Here is a 22433-nt window from a genome sequence, read left to right as displayed (position 1 = left end):
AGCTGTAAGTTGTTTTGAATGTTTTTTATTTTGGCCTATTCTTCCTTCACACTCCCTCAAAGAATGGAGGTGGTCCCAACACGAGGGGTCTCAGCTGACTTTGTTTTACACCAGCTGAGATTTATAATAGGCCAAGCGCCCAAGCAGAGATGCAGCTAATATCGGATGATGAGCCTCAGTTATACCAAGTGCCCGACCTAACAAATGGCGCCAGTCGGGCTCTGGCCATACAACATGTAGATTATTGGAGATGTAAGAGCAGATCCGTCACCTGCCGCAGAATATCAGAAATGTGACACCTCAATTATAGGCGCTGGAATTATTTAAGGTGGAGAAAACCAATGCTCTTTAGGGATTTAGGGACCGCAGAGAGAGGCATAAAGGCGCTCCCACTCTTATTGATGGGATCCCACAGCAGCATCGGACTGGAGTTCCTTGGGACCACCAGAGGAGATGATTCGGGGGGCCGCCCTCCACCTATAACTGCATCGTAAATGTTGTTTTTATCATTGCGCACACAGGACTTCTCATTATTAAGATCTCATAGGTTATTACTGAATCATCCCATAGGAAAAAGACCCCAGTGGTTCCAAACTCCGCTGCAAATGAGGTTGTGCTGGACCTTTGGGGGACATTTTAGTTTTTTTGTCTGGGCCCACCGGAGGATCCACTGGTACCTTGGAGGGCAAGTCCACAGGAATCGCTATGGGCTCATGTCATGTACTCAGTCCATATAGAGCAGACACGGCCTATCACCCAAAGGGCACAAGCAAGAACTGGCCACCCGCTCCCGGCAAGAATACAGAAAGGAATCTTTATCGTGGCCATAGCACCGACATGGCGGCCACGGGGTCTTTTATCCGAATTTTTCCCTATTCCTATGATAATGCCCCCCATTCACATCACCACATTGTTAGGGGGGAATGATCAGAGGGCCATACTGCCCTCCTCTCCTACATGGAATGTGAAGAGAGGGGGCAACAAGCGCCAGGCTGTCCTGTCCTTGGTTAGCGGGGTGTGATGGCAGCGCCAGCAGGGGGCACATTTTGTGTCTCGGGGCTCTCTATATCTATTGGATGGATTCTGTGCATTTTGTAATAAAAGACGCGTTATATAAGTACAAAATACACGAGTGGAGGAAAAGTAAAGCCAACGTATACAGAAGGAAATTCCATGTCACAAAGTTATATAATATGGCACAAAATATTACCCCGCAACGCCAAATATTAATCCTTGTTACTTTCCGTGTTATTTCCTTATGGTTTTCAAAATCTCTGCTTGTTGTTCAATAGGAACATTCATTGTTTACTACCAGTGTATAAAATTCTGTCCCTGGTCATGTGATGGACAGACATGTGCAAGGCCATGTGACCTTGTAACGAGCTGTGCAACTGTGTCCATCACATGACCCTGTAACGAGCCTTGCACCTGTGTGTCCATCACATGACCCTGTAACGAGCCTTGCACCTGTGGCTACATCACATGACCCTGTAATGAGCCATGCACCTGTGTGTACATCACATGACCCTGTAACGAGCCATGCACCTGTGTGTACATCACATGACCCTGTAATGAGCCGTGCACCTGTGTGTCCATCACATGACCCTGTAACGAGCCGTGCACCTGTGTCCATCACATGACCCCGTAACGAGCCATGCCCGTGTGTACATCACATGACCCTGTAACGAGCCTTGCACCTGTGTCTACATCACATGACCCTGTAATGAGCCATGCACCTGTGTGTACATCACATGACCCTGTAACGAGCCATGCACCTGTGTGTACATCACATGACCCTGTAATGAGCCGTGCACCTGTGTGTACATCACATGACCCTGTAACGAGCCGTGCACCTGTGTATCCATCACATGACCCTGTAACGAGCCGTGCACCTGTGTGTCCATCACATGACCCCGTAACGAGCCATGCCCGTGTGTACATCACATGACCCTGTAATCAGCCTTGCACCTGTGTCCATCACATGACCATAGACAGAATTCTATCCACTGGAAGTAAACAATGAACGTGCCTACTGAATAACAGCAAGCAGAGCTACTGTGAGAAATGAATACAGAAACTATATTATAAATTGTATAACTTTTAATTATATAAAAAATAACATTAATTTACTAAAAGTGCAATATACCCCTTTAAACAATGACGGCCTCTGCTTAGAATAGTGGGGTCCCATACAATGAACCCCCTTAAGCTGGTTATAGATCATTTACAGAGATGATTTCGCTGGCCAGGCCAAAGATTGGTAAACTATGATCAAACGACTCTTCCTCCAATAACCAGCTGATCGATTAAAATAGGAGTGGGGGTCTGCAACTGGGGCCCCCCAGCAATTATCTGTTATTGCCAAGGGAAGCGGGAGCCATTAGACATTGAAATGAATGCAATGTCCATGTGACAGCCATTCAGCGGCGCTCTGACAGAGGGGGGTCCCAAGTAGAGGACCCTGCCCTAGTACAATGCCCTTATAGTGATAGGGAAGGAGGTTGTTTAAAGTGGACGAACCTTCCAAGAACGACCCATGTGGGGCCACGCGAGCGCTCAATTGTGCTGATTTTAGTTTCCGTCCTAGAGGAACTTCTGTGGTTGTACCCTGTCCGATACTGGATGAATATAGGGACGTTCGTTTGATGGGGGGGGTAAATCTTTGTAGCATTAGCCCTAAAATACAAAAATTCTAATACAATTGCCCTTTATGTTTTAGGTTATCATCGTCTCTGGCAGACCCTCCTGTCGCGCCATTTCACAGCACAGGTCGCCAAACTAAGACTACTACTAAGTCCAAGAACTTGCGAGCGTCCGGGGGCGGTTGCGGCGGTGAGTGACCCACTTGTAGCTGGAAAGATTTTCTTACCTGATTTATTTTCCATTGCACGGAACTGTCCCCCCAATGTCTGAGCAGGACCCTCCGCCTGTGCAGCAGTATTTAGTGCATCAATGGACGGCTCTTCAGCAGGGTCTCCCGGCGGCCACTTTGCTGCATCTTCATTACATGGAAAGCTCCAGTTCTGGCTCGTCCCTAAAATGCAGTTTATTCTTGGTTAAGAAGATTACCAACCAAAAAAGCTAATTATTCTCTTTTCCTCTCCCCCCGGCCGCCCTCTCCGTCACTCCTGGGAGCTTTTACCATTTAAGGTCAACGCTGCATTTGGCTGAAGAAACTCGTCTCAGGATTTTTGCTTCATTTAAAGCTCGGAGTCAATGTCGTCTACAAAGGCCGCTCCGCACAAAATAAATAAACTAGAAGAAAAGAGTGAAGAAAAGCAGAATCTCGTCCCTTCTCATCCCGGTTCTTAAAAGTTCTGCCCCCCCTCCCGCTCAGCAGCCAAGACACGAATGTGGAGAAGACACCTCACTGGGAAATCTGTTCTGTGTCAAGTCCGATTCTTGTATATATCTAAGATCAGGACCCAAAGCAGCGCGGCGCAGGTCTCCGGGGGGACACGGCGCTTATTTATAGAGCGCGGCGCGGTCATTCCCATCACACATTTTATATTCTTACAGTCAATTACAGCAAATCGAGAAATCATAAAAAAACGACATTATTAATGATGTACACCCACTGTATCTAATCCTATGTTTGATACTGTCTGCAGAGCTGTGTATCTAATCCTATCATGTGTGATACTGTCTGCTGAGCTGTGTATCTAACCCTATCATGTGTGATACTGTCTGCTGAGCAGTGTATCTAACCCTATCATGTGTGATACTGTCTGCTGAGCGCTGTATCTAACTATCATATGTGATACTGCCTGCTGAGCTGTGTATCTAATCCTATCATGTGTGATACAGCCTGCTGAGCGGTGTATCTAACCCTATCATGTATGATACTGCCTGCTGAGCGCTGTATCTAATCCTATCATGTGTGATACTGTCTGCTGAGCTGTGTATCTAATCCTGTCTGCTGAGCGGTGTATCTAACCCTATCATGTGTGATACTGTCTGCTGAGCGGTGTATCTAATCCTATCATGTGTGATACTGTCTGCTGAGCCGTGTATCTAATCCCATCATGTGTGATACTGTCTGCTGAGCTATGTATCTAATCATGTCATGTGTGATACGGCTGCTGAGCTATGTATCTAATCCTATCATGTGTGATACGGTTTTCTGAGCTATGTATCTAATCTTATCATGTGTGATCCTGTCTGCTGAGCTGTGTATCTAATCATGTCATGTGTGATACTGTCTGCTGAGCTATGTATCTAATCCTATCATGTGTGATACTGTCTGCTGAGCTATGTATCTAATCCTATCATGTGTGATACGGTTTTCTGAGCTATGTATCTAATCTTATCATGTGTGATACTGTCTGCTGAGCCGCTGTATCTAATCCTATTATGTGTGATACTGTCTGCTGAGCAATGTCTGGCTTGGTCTTGTTTGTCGGGGTCTCGGGAGAGGTCCCTTATGGGGGGATGTTTACGATGAGAGAACCGCTTTATGGGAAACACAACCACCATTAATGATTCTCTCCATGAAAACAAAGAATCTCAGTAATTTTCACCTTCAGATTCTTGTTAAATCCTATTCAGCCAAAACTAGTTATACCTGGAACCTGATGTCTGATCTAATCCCTATGGCAGGAGTCCGCAGCCCTCCGCACTCCAGCTGTTGTGAAACTACAACTCCCAGTATGCACCGACAGCCAAAGGCTTTATTATTCCAGCCAAAGGATGTCAGGACATACTGGGAATTGTAGTTTCACAACAGCTGGAGTGCGGAAGGTCGCTGACCCCTGCACTATGGCCTCGGATACGGCTCCCACCCAGCTTTTCCAGACTCCTGAATGGTGTAAGTGCTGATTTTGCATTGATGCCCAAACATCGTTGCATAACTGAACAAATTTGGCTCTCAGGACTCTTCGGGTATGGACACAAGTGATGCGGCCGTGACGCTGATAAACCTGGAGCCAACATGCGCGTTTACCGCTAATCGGTGTGGATTTAAAAAGATTGTTAATGTCCGCGCGTTCTTTGCAGGTAAAACGTCTGTCTGATGGGAATTCATGAGACAATCACTTTAAAGGCGGCCACATCGGTTCTCACCCAGCTCTCCCAGAAACCGATATAACCAAGATAAAGCTGAAGATGACGACGACTTCATATATCAGAACACAGCGTCATTTCATTTTCTAAATTGTGCTAAAAACACTTGGCTCTGATTGGTTGCTACAGGCAGCAAGGTACAATGGCGCAATGGTTTTCGGGAAGTATGACCGCCGATCGGGCAGAGGAAAGGTTAAGGGATGTCGTGCGCGCAATTTCGTAAATCCCGTTCGTGGTCTGTAATAAACCTCTGCCGCTGTTGGCACGGATCCTCGGTGGTCTGTATATATGAAGCAAAACACTGGCGATCCCAGCGCAGATACCGTAAGCCCCTCTTATCCCCCTCTATAGATACGTATCAGCTTACGTGTCCAATCACCACTATGTGAAGGTTTAATTATGGCGTTATATATAGCCGCAGCGTATAACATATATATATATACACAAAGCAGTATCTGTAACTCTGGGAAGTTCATCTCACAAAATAATTTTCAATTAAAGCCTCAGTCACCTGATAACAAGGTTATAATTTACATAGAGAATAAATCTACATAAATAGTGGAGTCACTGTGTTCCTACATTACTGATCATGTATTATACTCCAGAGCTGCACTCACTATTCTGCTGGTGAAGTCACTGTGTACATACATTACATTACTTATCCTGTACTGATCCTGAGTTATATCCTGTATTATACTCCAGAGCTGCACTCACTATTCTGCTGGTGGAGTCACTGTGTACATACATTACATTACTTATCCTGTACTGATCCTGAGTTATATCCTGTATTATACTCCAGAGCTGCACTCACTATTCTGCTGGTGGAGTCACTGTGTACATACATTACATTACTTATCCTGTACTGATCCAGAGTTATATCCTGTATTATACTGCAGAGCTGCACTCACTATTCTGCCGGTGGAATCACTGTGTACATACTTTACTTATCCTGTACTGATCCTGAGTTACATGCTGTATTATACTCCAGAGCTGCACTCACTATTCTGCTGGTGGAGTCACTGTGTACATACATTATATTACTTATCCTGTACTGATCCTGAGTTATATCCTGTATTATACTCCAGAGCTACACTCACTATTCTGCTGGTGGAGTCACTGTGTACATACATTACTTATCCTGTACTGATCCTGAGTTACATGCTGTATTATACTCCAGAGCTGCACTCACTATTCTGCTGGTGGAGTCACTGTGTACATACATTACATTACTTATCCTGTACTGATCCTGAGTTATATCCTGTATTATACTCCAGAGCTGCAGTCACTATTCTGCTGGTGGAGTCACTGTGTACATACATTACTTATCCTGTACTGATCCTGAGTTACATGCTGTATTATACTCCAGAGCTGCACTCACTATTCTGCTGGTGGAGTCACTGTGTACATACATTACATTACTTATCCTGTACTGATCCTGAGTTATATCCTGTATTATACTCCAGAGCTGCACTCACTATTCTGCTGGTGGAGTCACTGTGTACATACATTACATTACTTATCCTGTACTGATCCGGAGTTATATCCTGTATTATACTCCAGAGCTGCACTCACTATTCTGCTGGTGGAGTCACTATGTATATACATTACTTATCCTGTACTGATCCGGAGTTATATCCTGTATTATACTCCACCAGCAGAATAGTGACTGCAGCTCTGGAGTCACTGTGTACATACATTACATTACTTATCCTGTACTGATCCTGAGTTACATCCTGTATTATACTCCAGAGCTGCACTCACTATTCTGCTGGTGGAGTCACTGTGTACATACATGACATTACTTATCCTGTACTGATCCTGAGTTACATCCTGTATTATACTCCAGAGCTGCACTCACTATTCTGCTGGTGGAGTCACTGTGTACATACATTAGTTATCCTGTACTGATCCTGAGTTACATCCTGTATTATACTCCAGAGCTGCACTCACTATTCTGCTGGTGGAGTCACTATGTATATACATTACTTATCCTGTACTGATCCGGAGTTATATCCTGTATTATACTCCTGAGCTGCAGTCACTATTCTCCTGGTGGAGTCACTGTGTACATACATTACATTACTTATCCTGTACTGATCCTGAGTTACATCCTGTATTATACTCCAGAGCTACACTCACTATTCTGCTGGTGGAGTCACTGTGTACATACATTACTTATCCTGTACTGATCCTGAGTTACATGCTGTATTATACTCCAGAGCTGCACTCACTATTCTGCTGGTGGAGTCACTGTGTACATACATTACATTACTTATCCTGTACTGATCCTGAGTTATATCCTGTATTATACTCCAGAGCTGCAGTCACTATTCTGCTGGTGGAGTCACTGTGTACATACATTACTTATCCTGTACTGATCCTGAGTTACATGCTGTATTATACTCCAGAGCTGCACTCACTATTCTGCTGGTGGAGTCACTGTGTACATACATTACATTACTTATCCTGTACTGATCCTGAGTTATATCCTGTATTATACTCCAGAGCTGCACTCACTATTCTGCTGGTGGAGTCACTGTGTACATACATTACATTACTTATCCTGTACTGATCCGGAGTTATATCCTGTATTATACTCCAGAGCTGCACTCACTATTCTGCTGGTGGAGTCACTATGTATATACATTACTTATCCTGTACTGATCCGGAGTTATATCCTGTATTATACTCCAGAGCTGCAGTCACTATTCTGCTGGTGGAGTCACTGTGTACATACATTACATTACTTATCCTGTACTGATCCTGAGTTACATCCTGTATTATACTCCAGAGCTGCACTCACTATTCTGCTGGTGGAGTCACTGTGTACATACATGACATTACTTATCCTGTACTGATCCTGAGTTACATCCTGTATTATACTCCAGAGCTGCACTCACTATTCAGCTGGTGGAGTCACTGTGTACATACATTAGTTATCCTGTACTGATCCTGAGTTACATTCTGTATTATACTCCAGAGCTGCACTCACTATTCTGCTGGTGGAGTCACTATGTATATACATTACTTATCCTGTACTGATCCGGAGTTATATCCTGTATTATACTCCAGAGCTGAACTCACTATTCTGCTGGTGGAGTCACTGTGTACATACATTACATTACTTATCCTGTACTGATCCTGAGTTACATCCTGTATTATACTCCAGAGCTACACTCACTATTCAGCAGGCTGCAGAGCTCAAATCTCTCAACATTCCCTGCTTGTTTAGTGTCTGCACAGAGCTTGCTCTGATGATTTGCATTCTGGGAAGTGCAGTCTTTACACCAGGCACTGTACAATTATGGGTGGGTGCCTTACAACAAGCCTGCTGACCAACTTGCACATGCAGCTTTTGAAAGCCTAGCTATATGAAATCTAGATTCTGATTGGTTGCGATTAGCACCACATCTTACTTTTCTGTACTTGTTTCTATGCCAGTCAATATGAATATCAGCGTCTCCCTCTCTGTGTAAACCTCGTCTCTCCATCGTCGCCTGATTGATCGGTCTGGGAGATGAGCCCCATCTTGGCAGGTCGCGCTCCTCTTGGCCGGCAGTAAAAATTCACATTTTTCCAAGACTTGAAAAATGGAAATACTTAAGTGTGTTTCTAATTGAGATAAATCTTTGGTAAATGTTGGGAGGTTATCGGCGTGTGACTAATTGCATAAATATTAACCCCCTAATCTATAAATCTTGGTGGGAAATCTCCATTTACAAATGGGAGCAATCTGATAATAAGGTGACAGTATTTTGGGGTTCCCCGGGCCGCCCCTCTCAGCTGTTTTATGGCTGTATCTTGTAACTTGTGCCGGCACGCTGCGGACAGATTCAGAAAGCAGTCGTAAGAAGCGTCGTGTGAACTATTCCCAATACATTTTATTTGACACATTCTTGTTTGTTGGGGTTGTTACAAAGTTTTTGTATTTTTTGGATCCCATCGTGGGATCTTTTATTTTTAGTTACCCCCTTTTAAGTACTAAGCCTATTTTGGCGTTAAGGCCCGCAGGAATATTTTTGTTTTTGCATCGCCGCATTTAACGCATTTTTTAATAGCAGAATTTTGTGGGACACAGAGTGACGTTATTGATGAACCTTTATCTGGGGGGAGGGGAATGGAAAAAATAACAATCACATCCTTGTTTTTTAAATTCACATTGTTTACCGTGCGGCGTAAATAAAACGTTATATTTATTCCAGGGGTCGGCAAGATTATGGCGATTAGCGAATAGTGACCGGTGCTTCACATTTTTTCAGTTTTGCATGATAAAAACTTTCGGAAACATTTTTTCGTGATCGCCGCATTACCAAGAGCTAGAACGGTTTTCGGTTTTATCTCCCTGTTGATTTGTTGTACGTGGGCTTGTTATTCGCGGGACGAGATGTTGTTATTGGTACCATTTTGCGTTATACGGGACTTTTTTATTTTAATTTTTGAGGGGGGGGGGTGCTGTTGTTTTTGTGGTTTTTTTTTGTTGTCCATGCGGTTTAACTAACGTGTCAACTTTATTGTTCGGGTGGTTACGATCCCGGGGATGTGTATTTTTTTAACACTTATAGAAAAACAATACTTTTTAGAAAGCAATTGGTTTTACTTTATGTTTTTTCTGTGCACATTTACATATTTTTTTAATAAACTTCAATTTTTTTGTCGTATGATTATGCGATCTGCTGTTCGCCTTTATAATGCTTTGGCAAACTTAGTATACCAAAGCATTACTGCGGGTCAGTGTAGGCATACGGCCATGGCAACTCTGTGGCGGACTGCGATCTAGTTTGTGATCAGACCACTTAAATGCCGCGGTTGCTATTAACCACAGCATTTAAGAGGTTAGACGTTGGGCTCTGCATTATCTCCGATCCCAGCCATTACAGCACGTCATGGATTGGCTTATATTAAGCCCCCATGACGTACAGTTGCGCCATGGGGATCGCTCTGTCACTGAAGCTGTGCCGGAACCATCACCGCGGGAGCCATGTGTTGAGTGGGTGGTTTAAAGTTTGGGTTTGCATAGGGTTAGAAAAATATGTCTGCTTTCTTCCAAAAATGGTGCCACACCTGTCCACAGGTTGTGTGTGGTATTGCAGCTCAGCTCCATTCACTTCAGAAAAGTCGCACAGTGTGTCAGACATGCCCTTAGTCCGGACACCTCTGAAAAAAAATTTGACTGTCAGAAATTAGGTCAGTTGGGGTTGAGCACCATCTTTACCAATGCATTCATGTAAAAATAAACTGCCTGGACTCCAGACTGATACATTTTACCTGCACTGATACATTGTAACAAACTATCAGCACAGGAGAGAGATTTTGCTGCGGATTTGTTAATTGTCAAGACTGGATACAAACCTTCAGCTGTGAGAAGTATTACAGGTTATCAGCCTCTAGATGTAAACCATGTATGTTATCATTCACTGACAGCAAGCAGTAAGAAATTCAAACACACAGTATAATAGAAAGTTGAAGAGCTTTATGCAATGATTAAAATAAAACTAGAAAACTCCTATGAATGGTGGAGATCAGCGATTACTCCCGATCTTGACGTACATGAACACTGAAATGCAGGTAGGGATTAGGGAAAACCACGGAGAGGTTGTCAATGCCCCGCCCCTTTGGAATGTTTTTTATGACTGCTGGACATCCATGAATGTCAGATATCTTGTGTTGTTCTTTGCCATATTTGCAGGGCCTGGCATGTCATACTAGAACTCTCCATGACGGAAACATCCCGATATAAAATGCATACACAATGCAGGAACCCTGTTATCCAGTATTTACGTGACGTGAGGAGGGCGCAGAATCCGCCTGCCTGACGGACGCTCCGATTATAAACAGCCTGCCGAGGTTTAGAAACTCGAGCCCGTCCATTTCCTGAACAAGTGGGAGATAAACGTGAGTCACGTCTTGTAATATTGAGTAATGTAAACCAAGATGGCGGGCGACAGGTGATGTGGACGCTTCTGAAATAATAAACTACAGAGCTGGCAATTTATTTACTGGTATTACCGCCAACATCAAATATTAGAGAAATATAAAGGGGTTTCTAATTTTATGTTCATGTGAATGAATACATAAAGTCTACATCCAAATAAGTCCAGAATCCCCAACATAGAGGTGAATGGTAAAATTGTCTGCCCACAGTCACCACTAGGGGGAGCTCACTACATACAGATATATATATATATATACACAGCTCCCATAGAGTTACATAATAACATTCTTCTGCCTGCAGCCACCATTAGGGGAAGCCCCCTACATACAGCTATATATAGGTCTCATAGAGTTACATAATAACATTCTACAACCTGCAGCCACCATTAGGGGGAGCCCCCTACATACAGCCCCCATAGAGTTACATAATAACATTCTTCTGTCTGCAGCCACCACTATCGGGAGCTTACTACATACAGCTATATACAGCTCCCATAGAGTTACATAATAACATTCTTCTGCCTGCAGCAACCACTAGGGGGAGCACACTACATACAGATATATACAGCTCCCATAGAGTTACATAATAACATTCTACTACCTGCAGCCACCTTTAGGGGGAGCTCACTACATACATATATATATATCTCACATTGAGTTACATGAGAACATTCTGATGCCTGCAGCCACCACTAGGGGGAGCTCACTACATACAGCTATATACAGCTCCCATAGAGTTGCATAATAACATTCTGCTACCTGCAGTCACTACTAGGGGGAGTTCACTACATACAGATATATACAGCTCCCATAGAGTTACATGATAACATTTTGCTACCTGCAGTCACCACAAGGAGGAGCTCACTGCATACATATATATCTCACGGAGTTACATGATCGTATTTCAGCTGCCTGCAGCCACCACTAGGGGGAGCTCACTATATACAGCTCCAATAGTTACATGATAACATTCTGCTGCCTGCAGTCACCACTAGGGGGAGCTCACTACATATAGATATATATAGCTCCCATAGAGTTACATGATAACATTCTGCTACCTGCAGCCACCATTAGGGGGAGCCCCCTACATACAGCTATATACAGCTCCCATAGAGTTACATGATAACATTCTACTACCTGCAGCCACCTTTAGGGGGAGCTCACTACATACAGATATATACAGCTCCCATAGAGTTACAGAATAACATTCTTCTGCCTGCAACCACCACTAGGGGAAGCTCACTACATACAAATATATACAGCTCCCATAGAGTTATATAATAACATTCTGCTACCTGCAGCCACCATTAGGGGGAGCCCCCTACATACAGCTATATACAGCTCCCATAGATAACATTCTACTACCTGCAGCCACCTTTAGGGCGAGCTCACTACATACAGCTCCCACAGAGTTACATGAGAACATTCTGATGCTTGCAGCCACCACTAGGGGGAGCTCACTACATACAGCTATATACAGCTCCCATAGAGTTGCATAATAACATTCTGCTACCTGCAGTCACTACTAGGGGGAGTTCACTACATACAGATATATACAGCTCCGATAGAGTTACATGATAACATTCCAGCTGCCTGCAACCACCACTAGGAGGAGCTCACTATATACAGCTCCAATAGAGTTACATGATAACATTCTGCTGCCTGCAGTCACCACTAGGGGGAGCTCCCTACATACAGCTTTATACAACTCCCATAGAGTTACATAATAACAACATTCTGCTACCCGCAGTCACCACTAGGGGGAGCTCACTGCATACAAATATATATAGCTCATATAGAGTTACATGATCATATTTCAGCTGCCTGCAGACACCACTAGGGGGATCTCACTATATACAGCTCCAATAGTTACATGATAACATTCTGCTGCCTGCAGTCACCACTAGGGGGAGCTCACTACATACAGATATATACAGCTCCCATAGAGTTATAAGATGAAATTCTGCCTGCCCACAGTCACCACTAGGGGGAGCTCCCTGTATATGGACTTATTGAGTGCATTGTATAAAAGTATGCAGTAAGCTCTGGAGCGCCCCCTAGTGTTGACTACAGGCAGCCAGTATCTTATCTTTCACATCTACATCTGTGCAGGGGATTTGGAGCTCTGCATCAGAAAAACTGAGATCAGACCACAATAAAGGTATATTATATAGTGGACTAAAAAACGACATGGTCTTAAAAGGTGGAGATTATCTTTGATTTGAATATAATAAAATGTTCTGCAACTTTCTAGTATACTTTGTATATAAAACGCTTGCTGTCAGTGACTGTAAACATTCTTGATCACATCCAGAAGCTAAAAAACCTGTCCTGACCTAAAATTTTTCACAATTTGCTCAATTATATTCAGTGCAGACAATCCTCTGTGAGTTGAACCCATCATGAGAACAAATCCCTCTACTGTTCTGATAGTTCGTTACAATGTATCATTAAATTTATCAGCCTGAAGTCCAGGATTTTTTAGCTTACAGAAGATTGTTTACACTGGATACAGTTGTTACAAACCCTTAGCGATGAGAATAGGTCGGGATGGGTTTTTGGCCTCCGGATATAAACAAGAATGTTCCCACTCACTGACAGCAAGCAGAGATCTTGAAACGGTGAGGGAATGAAATAGAGTATAGTAAAAAGTTGCAGAGCTTTTAGTTAAATAATGATTAACCTTCATTTACATGAATCTTATTTTTGTGTAAATTATCCCTATTTTTTTTTAGCGCTCCCTACTGAACTTTTGCTTTTTTCTGACTTTTCTTTGACACCGCACATCATAGAAATGTCAAAAGTATGAAAAACTCCCGACGCAGAATTAAAGCAACAAACAAAATCCCGGCATGTGACCCGAGCTGCGCAGCCAAGCTCCTCCAAGTAAAACCTCGTCTCTTGTTCTTCTACAGGAGGCCAGCGAGCGCCGGGGGTCACTGCTACGGATTTAGAAGTCGCTCTATGTCGCTCTCACATCCAGATGTGATCTCCTCGAAATAAATGAACTGATTATTGTAAAATGTGACAGAGGCGATCAGAGAGAACACCCGGGGCTGATTCACACGACTACAGGACATCAATATAATAACTTATGACGTATAGGAGTGTCCTACCTGTATGCTGGGAGTTGTAGTTTCCGAACAGCTGAAGCCACAGGTTGGGGACCTCCTATATACATCATAAATAAAGGGAAGATACATATGTGCCAACTCCCCCAGAAAGGAGATTTCTAGAAAAAAGTGAGCTCTCCCGGGTGCCACGTCCTCTTTAAAATGTACTCATCTCTCCCCGATCCTGCGGTCGGATCACTACCGGGGACAGTATCAGGGCGTCATCTGTCTGGTCTGAGGTCTGTATTACTTTAGGGGCACTGTATTTAAGCGGCCTGGTCAGGGGTATGTATTTAGGGGGTCGGATCTGGGGTCTGTATTAGTTTAGGGAGTCAAGTTTGGGGTCTGTATTAGTTTGGGGGGTCTGGTCTGGGGTTAGTATTAGTTTAGGGGTCCAGTCTGGGGACTTTATTAGTTTGTGGGGTCTGTTCTAGGGTTTGTGTTAGTTTAGTGGGTTTGAACTGGGGTCTGTATTTAGGGGTCTGGTCGGGGTCTGTATTAGTCTAGGGGTCCTGGTCTGGATTAGTTTAGAGGTCTGGTGTCGGGTGTATATAAATTTAAGGGACCATATTAACATAGGGTGTCTGGGGTCTGTATTAGTTTAGGGGTCTGGTCTAGGGTCTGTATTAGTTTAGGAGGTTTGGTCTGGGGTCTGTATTAGTTTAGGGGTCTGGTCTGGGGTCTGTATTAGTTTAGGGGTCTGGTCTGGGGTCTGTTTTAGTTTAGGGGGTCTGGTCTTGGGTCTGTATTAGTTTAGGGGGTCTGGTCTGGGGTCTGTATTAGTTTAGGGGTCTGGTCTGGGTTCTGTATTAGTTTAGGGGTCTGGTCTTGGTTCTGTATTAGTTTAGGGGTCTGGTCTTGGTTCTGTATTAGTTTAGGGGTTTGGTCTGGGGTCTGTATTAGTTTAGGGGTCTGGTCTGGGGTCTGTATTAGTTTAGGGGTTTGGTCTGGGGTCTGTATTAGTTTAGGGGTCTGGTCTGGGGTCTGTATTAGTTTAGGGGTCTGGTCTGGGTTCTGTATTAGTTTAGGTGTCTGTTCTGGGTTCTGTATTAATTTAGGGGTCTGGTCTGGGGTCTGTATTAGTTTAGGGGTCTGGGGTCTGTATTAGTTTAGGGGTCTGGTCTGGGGTCTGTATTAGTTTAGGGGTCTGGTCTGGGTTCTGTATTAGTTTGTGTCTGTTCTGGGTTCTGTATTAATTTAGGGGTCTGGTCTGGGGTCTGTATTAGTTTAGGGGTCTGGTCTGGGGTCTGTATTAGTTTAGGGGTCCGGTCTGGGGTCTGTATTAGTTTAGGGGTCTGGTCTGGGGTCTGTATTAGTTTAGGGGTTTGGTCTGGGGTCTGTATTAGTTTAGTAAGTGAATATGAGTATTTAGAGTATCTCCGCTATCAACATTTAATAGTTTAAATCGACATAATTCGTTGAGTAACTTTGCAAACCCATGAATTATACTCTAATCCAGTGGCTGGAGCCCTGTATTTAAGCCTAGCATGTTGTGGGCTTAGTTGCAGGGCCCATCCGACCCATCGTCAACTACGCTATTGATTCCGCCAAAAACCGAAACCTTACGGAACGGAGACAAACCAAAACCATTAGCAACAGAAGCGTTACCATCAAAATCAATGGTAATGCAAACGGAAAGCTGTGGTTTCCGTTCGTGGGTTCCCCTGACAGAAAGGTCTGACGGAACCCACGAACGGAGTCCCAACGCAGATGTGAATGAGGCCTAAGTAAAATATCGCCGTCCGAGTGAGGAGCACATGACGAATATTAACAGTCTGACTCCACTTTCCTTGGACGCAATACAGAAACAACAAGACATTTTATACTTTCATGAAAGACGCAAAACGACAGCGCGACCCGTTCCCAGCTCCTCCGCGTGAAAAATGAAGTTTTACAAAGAGCTCTGAGCCCCGGGGGATCCCGCAATGTTATTCTGCTTTCTGGAGTCATGGAAGACTGAGCCCCGCCATCTCTGCTCTGTACCAATGTCATTATCTTCCCCCAAACAATACGACCACACGACATGGGCTGTCACCCAGCTTTCCTAGAGACCTGAATGGTAAATTTAAATGTTTTTTTTTTGTGATAATTCGCTTGTTTTTAACCGTAACATAACTGTATATCTGTTTCTGAAAAATGTTAGGTGTCAGCCAACATGGCTGCTAATACAGCTCCCACCGGGAGTAATGGATCAGTACAGGATAAGTAATGTAATGTATGTACACAGTGACTCCACCAGCAGAATAGTGAGTGCAGCTCTGGAGTATAATACAGGATGTAACTCAGGATCAGTACAGGATAAGTAATGTAATGTATGTACACAGTGACTCCACCAGCAGAATAGTGAGTACAGCTCTGGAGTATAATACAGGATATAACTCAGGATCAGTACAGGATAAGTAATGTAATGTATGTACACAGTGACTCCACCAGCAGAATAATGAGTGCAGCTCTGGTGTATAATATAGGATATAACTCAGGATCAGTACAGGATAAGTAATGTATGTACACAGTGACTCCACCAGCAGAATAGTGAGTGCAGCTCTGGAGTATAATACAGGATGTAACTCAGGATCAGTACAGGATAAGTAATATAATGTATGTACACAGTGACTCCACCAGCAGAATAGTGAGTGCAGCTCTGGAGTATAATACAGGATATAACTCCGGATCAGTGTAGGATAAGTAATGTAATGTATGTACACAGTGACTCCACCAGCAGAATAGTGAGTGCAGCTCTGGAGTATAATACAGGATATAACTCAGGATCAGTACAGGATAAGTAATGTAATGTATGTACACAGTGACTCCACCAGCAGAATAATGAGTGCAGCTCTGGTGTATAATATAGGATATAACTCAGGATCAGTACAGGATAAGTAATGTAATGTATGTACACAGTGACTCCACCAGCAGAATAGTGAGTGCAGCTCTGGAGTATAATACAGGATGTAACTCAGGATCAGTACAGGATAAGTAATATAATGTATGTACACAGTGACTCCACCAGCAGAATAGTGAGTGCAGCTCTGGAGTATAATACAGGATATAACTCCAGATCAGTACAGGATAAGTAATGTAATGTATGTACACAGTGACTCCACCAGCAGAATAGTGAGTGCAGCTCTGGGGTATAATACAGGATATAACTCAGGATCAGTACAGGATAAGTAATGTAATGTATGTACACAGTGACTCCACCAGCAGAATAGTGAGTGCAGCTCTGGAGTATAATACAGGATATAACTCAGGATCAGTACAGGATAAGTAATGTATGTACACAGTGACTCCACCAGCAGAATAGTGAGTGCAGCTCTGGAGTATAATACAGGATGTAACTCAGGATCAGTACAGGATAAGTAATGTATGTACACAGTGACTCCACCAGCAGAATAGTGAGTGCAGCTCTGGAGTATAATACAGGATATAACTCAGGATCAGTACAGGATAAGTAATGTATGTACACAGTGACTCCACCAGCAGAATAGTGAGTGCAGCTCTGGAGTATAATACAGGATGTAATTCAGGATCAGTACAGGATAAGTAATGTAATGTATGTACACAGTGACTCCACCAGCAGAATAGTGAGTGCAGCTCTGGAGTATAATACAGGATATAACTCAGGATCAGTACAGGATAAGTAATGTAATGTATGTACACAGTGACTCCACCAGCAGAATAGTGAGTGCAGCTCTGGAGTATAATACAGGATGTAACTCAGGAACAGTACAGGATAAGTAATGTAATGTATGTACACAGTGACTCCACCAGCAGAATAGTGAGTGCAGCTCTGGAGTATAATACAGGATGTAACTCAGGATCAGTACAGGATGAGTAATGTAATGTACGTACACACTGTTTTTGTACACTAATCCTGTATATAATATGTAGTATGATGATCAGTGGCGGATATTTATCTTTATTGCGGTCTCTGCAAAATTAATTAATCATGGAGAATCCAGGAATTTTGTCTTTTTTGCCCTTTCATATGGCACTCGGTGTATTGGGCCTGGATCCTTGACTCCTGCTGATCTGCTTTTATTCCTTTATGAATTGAACATTATGGATTAGTGAAGGGATAGGATCTATATGGCGGAACAATAAGGCGGTTTGGCACTCCAGTTAATGCGGAAGTTTACGCAAATGTGGAATGAAATCCTAGAAGCCGAACGAGGAAATACAGACGTGTTAATTTTATCCAAACAAGACTAATAATGTTTGCAGCGTAATATTCTGCTTATATTGTACTTCACAGTGGCAGACTGTATTATAAATACTATATATATAACGAGAGACTCTCCAGGCGCGCTCTGTGATGAGCCGCCCGCTCCAGTACATCCCGCTGCCGTATCCTAATTACCTACATGTGATTGATGTGTAAATAATATCCCTATAATCGCACGCTCTGATGTCAGAATGCAGCGTGTGTATAGAACCAACACTGGATCATGAGGCCCAACCATCCTCCTTGCCACAGCTGCTGCAGAACCTCTTTCACATTCAAGGGCTCGTCTAGTCTTCTGTAAATAAAAGATGAATCATTCTACAACTGACTTGGTGTTTCAATTTCTTACCGTTTTAAAGATCTCGCTTGCTGTCAGTGAATGAAAACATTCTTGGTAACATGCAGATGGTTGAAAACCCATACTGACCGAATACTTCTCACAGCTGTGTTTGCTACATAGTATCAGTATAGGCAATACTCTCATCTAAACACATCAGCACTGGCAATGTAATAATAAAATGGCAACAAAGTATCAAGGCAGGTGAAAACCGGTGACAACCTCTAGAAGGGCTGCAATGGCTGCCGCAGGGAGAGGAGAAACAGATATTACCAAGAAACGAGATGTGTAATTAACTTAAAGTGAATGTCTATCAAACGCCATTTATAGGGTCAATGTTCTGCGCTGATCAACTTCTTAAAGGGGTATCGACAATTATGACCTATTCTCGGGATAGGTGATTAATTGTCTGATTGCTGGGCGGCCCTACCTCTGGGTCCCCCACCCATCGTGAGAACGGGGCTGCTGAACCCCCAGATCCTCCTTACTGCACCCCCCCAGTGAGGAGGAGCTTGAATGAAGCGGTGAGGAGGAGCTTGAATGAAGCGGTGAGGAGGAGCTTGAATGAAGCGGTGGTCGAACATGAGCCTGCCATTCCATTCAGAGTCTATGCAAACTGACGGAAACAGCCGAGCGTCGTACTCCGCTGTTACCGTTATTCCCATAGACTTGACTTGGAGTGCTCTTGCTCGACCACCGCTCCATTTAAACAGAGGACTCGGGACCCCCAGTCTCGTGATCGGTGGGGCTCCCAGCGATCTAACACTTCTCCTGTGGATAAGTTGTTATGGGGGGGGGGGGGGGGGAACAACCAAGAAAACAACACAATGGCTGCTATTTCTGCCTAAAGGACAACCCTTATCTTACGCTCTATTAGAGGCTACGGATGTAATAGACAGGGGTCCCGTTCTCAACCCCCTCCATTGGTGTGAGCAAAGAGCAGCTGCACCCTTAGTCCCCATGCACATGTCAATAGTTTTGATCTGCAGTTATGGATCCGTAATTGCGGATAAAATACGGACACATTCATTTCTATCGGCCACAGACCCCTTCCCCTATATTTACGGGTGTGTCCGGTCCGTAGAAACGAGACGCAAAAAATAGGACGTCACTGACACTCCGCGCTCCGTCCGTGCCGCAATCACGGATCGTGTACATGGCTACGGTCGTATGCAGGAGGCCTAACTCTGGAGCTTGTCCATGCATTGATCTCAGTGGCCATACTGGACAATTCCTTTAATAACTACAACCTCTACTAGTGGAGCCTCCCCCATGTTTATTGATCTTCCTCTCAATGTCACGTTGGATTACAGCAGCTTCATCCCTTAACCCATTCACGAAAAATCACGTAACTGTACGTGATCAGGGTTAAGGGGCAGTATGGAGCGGGCTGAGCTGGCTCCATAGACAGCGGGTGACGGCTGTTACACACAGCCGACACCTCCCTGCAATGAGCGGAATCAAAGTTCACTTTGATTCTGCCCGTTTAACACCTTAAATGCGACGATCAAACGCGACCGCTGCATTTAAAGTGTTAGAATCAGGGGGGCGCCACTCAAACTGGCGATCACGCCCCCCCCCCTCCGCGGCACGATCGGCCAGTTACAACAGTTGCTATGGCAACCAGGGGGCCGAGCAAAAGCCCCCAGGTCCGCCATCTTTGTACTCCTTTGAAGCGCTGCCTCCGGGAGGGCTTCAAAGGACACTGTCAGAATCAGGATATACTGCAATACATTAGTATTGCAGTATATCATGAAAGCGATCCCTAGGGGGACTAACAAAAAAAAGTCAAAAACAGTTAAATAAAGATTTTTGTTATGTTCCAAAAACAAAGTATTAAAAGTTCAAAAAAAAACCCTTTTCATATTTTTCCCCTAAATCAAATGTTAAAAAAAATAAAAGTTAACAACATAACTGGTATCGCCGCGTCTGTAAAAGTCCGAACTATCGCAATATAGCGTTTTTTAACCCGCTCGGTGAATGCTGTAAAAAATATATATAATACACGCAAATTGCAATAAAAAAAAATGAAATAGAAAATAATCAAAAAGTCGCATATACCCCAAAATGGTATCGGTGAAAACTACAGGTCGCCCCTCACGTCTGATGGAAAAAGAAAAAAGTTCTGGCTCTCAGAAAACGAATGGTTTTATTTTTTTAAAAGTGGTAAAACATAAAACAAAACAGAAATGTGGAATCGCCGTAATCGTATCAGCCTGTAGAATAAGGTGAATACGCACTTTTCACCACATGATGGACGCCGTAAAAACAAAACCCCCCAAAATATGACAGAATCAAAGGTGTTTTTTGCCCATTTCACCCCACAAATAATTTTTTTTTCAGATTCCCAGTACATTATATGCCCTACAATAAATGGTGCCATGAAAAACTACAACTTGTCCTGCAAAAAACAAGCCCTCATATGGCGATATAGACGGAAATATAAAAAAATTATAGCTTTTGAAAGGTGGGGAGAAAAAAACAAAAAGTGAAAATTTGAAAAAGGGCTGCGTCCTGAAGGGGTTAATACTTGGAGCTGCCAGAGACCGCAGCGCTGCACATTCATGTAGTGTGCGTGTCTATAGCAGAACTAATGCTGCATCGCCTCCTACAGCTGCCGGGAGGAATGGGCTGTAACACCACGGACAACATTGATGCTGCACAATGCAACCTGCACATTTTTTTTTTTTAACTGTGAACGCCTCGAAAAACGCCTCAAAATACGGAAGCTGAACGCCTCCAAACATCTACGTATTCCGACGGGGCGTTTGAAAAAACAGCGCGTAAAAAAACGCCCCGTAAAAATAAGTGCATGTCACTTCCTGAGCTGTTTTTGGAGCCGTTTTTCATTGGGTGAATAGAAAAACAGCTCCAAAAACGGCCACCTCAAAAAACGTTTGTGGTTTGAAAAATGGCTGAAAATCAGAGGCTTTGAATACCGCTCCGTATTTTACAGCCGTTTTTCGTTTACCGTGTGAACATACCCTTACAGTTCCTCACTGTTTTCAAGATCTCTGCTTGCTGATATGAGCATATTGTTTACATTCAGATACTTAAAACCCACCATCAACTAATACTTCTGAGAGTTGGTTACATTGTATCCAATCTAGACACCAGACTGATTTCCCCCCACACTGATACATTGTTGCAGACCTTTTCATTCTCAGGACTGGAGGCGTTCCCGGCCTTCGCACCCCAAGATCAGAAAGCGATCATTTATACACTAGCAAAAAAAACCTGCAGAGGATAATAAAAAACGATGGTTTAGAAATGTCCCGCTGCATGCTGGGAGCGGCTTATAACCTGAGCCCGTCTCGCGGGGGGAGGGGGTACTCACTTTGTAGGGTCTGTTTATGTCCCTCTTTGTATTTGTGCACAGAGAATGTACGGCAGCGACCGGGGCCCCTATGGGTCTGTATTATGAACCCGCAGTCTGCCGCAGTATGGGGCGTCCATGAGGAGTCGCCTTCTACCTTAGAAGAAAGCGCCGTAATACGTAATCTGATGAAATGGGCCACATTTATTGTTTTCTTGCCTCCTAAACAAATACCGCCGACCCCGTAAACTTATACAGACCCCCTAAACACAGACCCCAGACCCTATAAAGTAATACAGACTGCAGACCTGACCCCGTAAACTAATACTGACCCCCTAAACACAGACCCGACCCCATAAAGTAATACGGACCAAAGACCCGATCCCGTAAACGAATACAGACCCCAGACCCAACCTCAAAAAGTAATACAGACCCCAGATCCCATAAACT

The 22433-nt window shown here is 43.8% G+C and overlaps 1 protein-coding gene across 1 annotated transcript in view; it reads right to left on the bottom strand.

The window, feature by feature from the left end:
- IRAG1 (inositol 1,4,5-triphosphate receptor associated 1) overlaps positions 1–3077 on the bottom strand; it is an 89267-nt gene extending 86190 nt beyond the window's left edge. The window contains exon 1 of the mRNA XM_075836784.1: positions 2870–3077. The gene's annotated coding sequence lies outside the window, so the exon portion shown is untranslated. The remainder of the gene's footprint in view (positions 1–2869) is intronic.
- Positions 3078–22433: the final 19356 nt, after the last annotated feature.

This window comes from Rhinoderma darwinii, chromosome 9 (genome assembly GCF_050947455.1).
Source record: "Rhinoderma darwinii isolate aRhiDar2 chromosome 9, aRhiDar2.hap1, whole genome shotgun sequence".
In the NCBI taxonomy this organism is placed as follows: Eukaryota; Metazoa; Chordata; class Amphibia; order Anura; family Rhinodermatidae; genus Rhinoderma; species Rhinoderma darwinii.
Note: the sequence above shows the minus strand (reverse complement) of the source record. Positions and strands in the feature narration are given on the sequence as shown.